Raw genomic sequence first — 6478 nt, forward strand, 5'->3', positions numbered from 1 at the left:
GCCTTACAGACCATTTGTTATTTAGATGGGGTCAGTGACCCCCATTTGAAAGCTGGAAAGAATCAGAAGAAAAAGACAAATAATTTAAAAAAAAAACAACAACAAAACAAAATAATGAAGACCAATTGGAAAGCTGCTTACAATTAGGCATTCTTTCACATATTAAAACTAAACCTAAAGGTGACGTTCTTTGGCTTTTCAAGGATTGCTGTAGTGGAATTACAACGTCACGTGACTTTCCCAGGAGTGGTGCCTTGCTATACAGAGAGAGCCGCTTCCAACAAGCTCGTAACTTCCATTTTAACACGCAAGTCCTTCCAGCAGCCCAAGATTTAAATAAAACTTTGTGACGTGAATCCGGTTGGTATTGTAGCGGCGCGCTGATTGGTTGTTCGCAGTATTCTAGGTCGAGTTTTTTTCTCCCAAGTTTGTTTTTAACAGAGTGATATATGATTGGCTGAAAACTGTCAACCCGTCACCGCTGATTGTGGCTGAAAACTGTCAACCCGTCACCGCTGATTGGTAGAGTGAGATGTTAAGCCTCCTGATTTGGCCGATGTTTTGGAAGGCTCTTTCGGACTGAGCAAAAGGGCTGAACTTGAGAAGTCCGGGATATTAGTTGGTGAGGAGCGGCGGCCTAGCCGTGTTGAGGTGAGTTGCGGCTGGGAACAGACAGCTCCAAGCTATATACATGAAATGGAAAAGGCCACGGTGGCCTGAGACGCCCGGCAAGCACCACCCACCCTGAACCGCACCGGAAGGAGTGGAGAGAGGAAGTCGCAAAGAGGCCAAACTCAAAACCCGGAAGTAGCTGGCAAGATGCCGCGCTGCCCGTGCCGGGGCACTGCCTGGAAGATCCGCCGGCACAGTTCAGCGGGACATCTTCACTACTATCCGGGACAGCGGGACAAGTAGAGCAAATTGGGACTGTCCCGCATAATGCAGGACAGTTGGGAGGTATGGATAAAACGTAGCGTAACATACAGTGCACAAGGTAAAGGCATTGGCTGGGCTGGGACTGGGCTGTATGACCTTGAGTTGCAGCAATTGCTTCTGCTGTTTGGAGAGCTGATACTGTAACTGCTGATCCTGTTGTTGGATCTGTTGCTGCACCAGATTTTGCAAAAAATTCATTTTGGATTTCGGGTTCCTTCAACAACCAAGGGCACTCTGTGGATTAGTATCCCACTTCTGACACCATATATGATAGGTTCCCACAGAGTAAGCATCAGGACACAAAAGTCTCTTAAAGGAAAAATGGCTTTTATATTAGCCACAGCAAACAGGTACAAAAAAAGACAGTTTTTCTTTCCAAAAAATAGCTTTTAGCAGAAAGATAAGTTCAATAAAAACAAAAAAACTGCAGAATTACAGACCTTCCAGTGAGTGTCCGTGTGTTTACAGGTACATAGGATAAGTTCAATAAAAACAAAAAAACTGCGGAATTACAGACCTTCCAGTGAGTGTCCGTGTGTGTACAGGGTACATAGGCTACTTAAAGGAAAACCTCCAAAATAAATACCTGAGCATATAAGTTTATATTCATTTAAGTGGCATATTAAAGAATCTTACCAAACTGGTATATATATTTAAGTAAATATTGCCATTTACATCTCTTGCCTTGAACCACAATTTCGTGATGGTCACTGTGCTGCCTCAGAGATCACCTGACCAGAAATACTACAACTGTAACAGGAAGAAATGTGGAAACAAAAGACAGAACTCTGTCTGTTAATTGACTCATGTGACCTAACATGTAGGTAGGTGGCCCAGAGGTCTTACAGTAATAGGCGACAGTAAATAGTTAAAAAAAAAGTTCTTTTTATTTTCTTAAATACAAGTTTGTGGATGCAGCCTGTTATGTATTGACTGTTAATGTAATGCCAGTAGATGGCGCTGTTACATCTTAAACTGCGATGTGTCACTCTGCTTAACTGCTGATTATTGTTTCCCAAGTATCTGCCTCTCTATCTCTCTTTTCTCCTAACTTGTTGGCAGTTCAGCCATGCTTTCCTCCCTAGTAAAGTTTGTTCTACTCCCAGCTACTGTGAACGTTTTGTGTACTACTATAGGGTCCAGAACTTAATACTGGCGACGAGGATGGGATATAACCCATAAAAAATCTACAACTACAATATCCCAGTGAGTAAAAGGGAACTTAAGAGACTTTATTATTTCCATAATGGTGTCCCTGGGCCACATAGAGGAGTTTGACATTGCCAGGCCATCCTCATGGGATTCCTATGCAGAGAAACTGCAGTTCTTTCTAGAAGCAAATAAGGTGACAGACCCTGTGCAGAAACGTGTAGTTCTGCTGAGTGTTATAGGCTCAAAGACTTATGAGATTGTTCGCTCTCTGGTATCCCCCACTAAACCCAGTGACTGTTCATTTGAGGAAATTATTAAGCAGCTTAAAAATCATTTTGCACCCACAACATCTGAAACTGTTAAGAGGTTCCACTTTAACAGACGCAGCCAGCAGTCAGGTGAGAGTATTGCTGCCTATATAGCAGAGCTACGCAGTTTGGCAGAAAACTGCAATTTTGGCAGCAGCTTGGAATCCTTGCTAAGGGATCGTCTTGTGTGTGGGGTCAGGGATGCAGCACTACAAAGAAGGCTTCTAGCAAAGCACAACCTAACCTTTGCTTTGGCCCAGGAGGAAGCACTTGCTTATGAAGCTGCATCTGCACATTCCAAGGAGATACAGGCCTCTGCCAGTTCAGTTATTGCACCAGAGCTGCATCAAGTGTATAAAATGCCAGCATCAGCACAGGTATCAGATCCAGTAAAATTAAGGTGCCACAGTTGTGGGGGAGGTCACCTGCGTGGAAACTGTGATTTCCAAAATGCTGTGTGTCACAAATGCAAGCGCCGCGGCCACATACAGAGAGTCTGCCGCCAAGTTGATAATTCACAGAGACACAAGCAAGCCAGAGCAACTCCATCTGGGGATGCAACACATATAGTAAAAATCCAAAATGACACTACCGAGAAGGAAGCAGAAACAGATATTTATGTCTCAGAAATTATAAATAGTGTTGAAAATGAGCCAATGCACAAAAAGAAATTCACTGATGTAATACTACAAGGATCTAAATGTAGAATGGAGGTAGATACAGGCTGTGTCTATTCCTTAATTTCAGAGGAAACTTTCCATGCATTATGGCCCACTAATGGCCCACCTATTTTACCATGTGAAGTTAGACTTGTGGATTACAATAAAAAGCCTGTGGATGTTGTGGGCGCCTGTTTTGTTAAAGTCCACTATAGAAAAGACAGAGGAAAACTACGCCTCATTATTACAAAAGGACACTGAGCAAGCTTATTAGGAGTAGAATGGTTTGAGCCCCTAGGAATTCAATTAACTGGAGTAAATTATGCAACGACAGACTCTTTGCAAAGTGTCCTCAAAGACTTTAGCAGTGTATTTGAAGAAGGCCTTGGCAAATTTAAGGGCTCACCAATATCATTCCTGCTGGATCCCAAAGTTGCCCCAATACGCATGAAGCCACGACCTGTACCATTTGCTCTCCGTCCAAAAATAGATGCTGAAATAGATCGCTTGGTGCAACAAGGAGCGCTAATTCCAGTAACCCGCCCAACTTGGGCCACCCCAATAGTGCCTGTACTGAAGCCAAATGGAGAAGTGAGGATATGTGCTGACTATAAATGTACAATCAACAAGGCATTACAGGAACATCCATATCAAATTCCTGCTGTCAATCAGATTCTCAGCACCTTGGCTAAAGGAAAGTTATTTGCCAAACTTGATTTGGCTCAAGCATACCAGCAGTTACCGGTGAATGATGCAGCTGCTGATGCACAAACAATTATCACACAAAAAGGAGCATTTGGAGTTTGCATTGCACCAGGTGTGTTCCAGAAATTGATGGATGACCTCCTTTCCAGCCTGCCAGGGGTGGTGCCATATTTTGATGATGTCCTCATTGGAGCAGACTCTATGGAATCATTAACTGAAAGGGTAAGAGCAGTATTACAGCGATTTGCAGATGCTGGGTTAAAACGTAGAAAGAAAAATGTGGTTTAGGAGTACCAAGTGTTGATTTCCTGGGATACAAAGTTGATGCAAATGGAATACATCCAACAAATGCAAAAGTAAAAGCCATTCATGAAGCTCCAGTTCCCAAAAATAAACAGGAGCTGCAAGCATTTCTCGGCCTTTTAAATTTCTACCATTCCTTCTTGAAAGACAAAGCTACTGTGGCTGAGCCACTACACAGACTACTGGACAAAAATTCTACCTGGAAGTGGTCAGCCCTGCATGAGCAGTCTTTCAAGGATGCCAAGAGACTTTTATCATCAGACAGTGTGCTAGTACATTATGATTTGCGTAAACCTCTTAACCTCACATGTGATGCTTCTCCTTATGGAATAGGGGCTGTTTTAAGTCATACTGTAAGTGGCAGTCGTGAGGCTCCCATTGCATTCTATTCTCGGACCATGAGTACCACAGAGAGGAATTACGCTCAGATTGATAAGGAAGCTTTAGCCATTGTGGCAGGGGTAAAGAAATTCCACGAGTACTTGTATGGCAGAAGTTTTGCTATAATTACTGATCACAAGCCATTATTGGGTCTGTTTAAAAATAATGGGCCTACTGCGCAGATACTTTCTCCACGCATGCTGAGATGGTGTTTATTGCTAAATGCATATGACTATGAGTTGCAGTACCGCCCAGGAAAAGAAATAAGTAATGCAGATGCTTTAAGCCGTTTACCTGTAAACACTCCTGATTTTCAAGTACCGGCCTTGTCTGAGGTCCTCATGCTAGAGTCATTACCTAGTCCCCCTCTGCAGGCATCAGATATTGCCCGAATGACAGCTACTGACCCAGTATTGTCTCGAGTGTTGAACTGGGTATGGAGGGGGTGGCCAAAAATAAGTTTAAAGGAAGAGTTCACACCTTTTGAGAAACGCCAGCATGAACTCTCTGCATACAAAGGTTGCCTTTTGTGGGGAAATAGAGTGGTAATTCCCAAAGCAGGGCAAAACCATGTTCTTAAAGCCCTACACGAGAGTCATCCAGGCATTGTAAATATGAAAGCCCTTGCTAGAAGTTATGTCTGGTGGCCTAAAATGGATGAATGTATTGAAAAATGTGTAAAAAGTTGTGTCCCTTGCCAGACCAACTGACATGCCCCTGCTAAGGCCTGGGTACATCCATGGGAGGTGACGCGGAGCCCATGGTCACGGCTTCATATCGATTTTGCAGGGCCTTTTCAAGGTCAGACATTCTTCCTTGTGGTTGATTCCTTTTCCAAATGGTTGGAAGTTGTTCCAGTGGCATCTGCAACCACCCATGCAGTCATTCAAGTGTTGCGGAAGTTGTTTGCCACCCATGGACTCCCTGACACTATTGTATCCGATAACGGAGCACAGTTTACATCATCAGACTTCAGAGCATTTATGGAAAGTAACCTTATTCGTCATGTTACAACAGCACCATTCCATCCATCCTCAAATGGACAAGCTGAGTGCATGGTCCAGACTACAAAGGATGCATTAAAAAGGATAATTGATGGTGACTGGAATTATAGACTGGCAAAGTTTTTGTTGCAGCAGCACATAACCCCTTCTGCTAGCACTGGCTGCAGTCCTGCAGAACTTTTGATGAACCGACGGCTTAAAACCTGTTTAGACAGACTGCATCCCGACTTGGCTTCTGATGTACAAAATAAACAGGAAGATAAATTCCATAAAAATGCACAGACCTCCACAGTGAGGATGTTTGAAGCAGGCAATAGTGTGTATGCCAGAAATTATGCACTGGGACCAAAATGGATACCAGCAGTCATTGTTGAAGCGAGAGGCCCTGTCTCGTACAAGGTTAAGACTGCGGATGGCCGTGTTATTCGAAGACATGTTGATCAGCTGCGGAGCAGACTAGGGGATAATGTTTGTCCTAATACAGAGGGTAACCATGGCCAGTTTGGATTGCAAGGTGACTTAACTCCTCTAGCTTTTCCAGAGGAAGAGATTCCTGCAGCTGAACAGACAGTAGATGTACCTCAGGGGTTACCAGCAGATACTGAGACCAATCCACAAGGAGAGGTCATCAGTGTCCCAATGGAGCAGCCCAGAAGGGTCATTCAAAGGCCCCGCCACCTAGAGGATTATGTTATCTAGGAGGGGAGGGGTGTTATGTATTGACTGTTAATGTAATGCCAGTAGATGGCGCTGTTACATCTTAAACTGAGATGTGTCACTCTGCTCTGCTGATTATTGTTTCCCAAGTATCTGCGTCTCTATCTCTCTTTTCTCCTAACTTGTTGCCAGTTCAGCCATGCTTTCCTCCATAGTAAAGTTTGTTCTACTCCCAGCTACTGTGAAAGTTTTGTGTACTACTACAGGGTCCAGAACTTAATACAGCCTCACACTCACGGTCAAATCTTCAGTTACATATTACATAGCCATTCCAGAATTTAGCATCCCTTACTCACAGGGTTTTCCGGTATTA

The 6478-nt window shown here is 43.6% G+C and overlaps 1 pseudogene; it reads left to right on the top strand.

Annotated features, from left to right (window-relative positions):
* Positions 1 to 2182: 2182 nt before the first annotated feature.
* Positions 2183 to 6147, top strand: LOC121400641 (annotated as a pseudogene).
* Positions 6148 to 6478: the final 331 nt, after the last annotated feature.

Source organism: Xenopus laevis, chromosome 1L (assembly GCF_017654675.1).
Source record: "Xenopus laevis strain J_2021 chromosome 1L, Xenopus_laevis_v10.1, whole genome shotgun sequence".
NCBI classification, from domain to species: Eukaryota; Metazoa; Chordata; class Amphibia; order Anura; family Pipidae; genus Xenopus; species Xenopus laevis.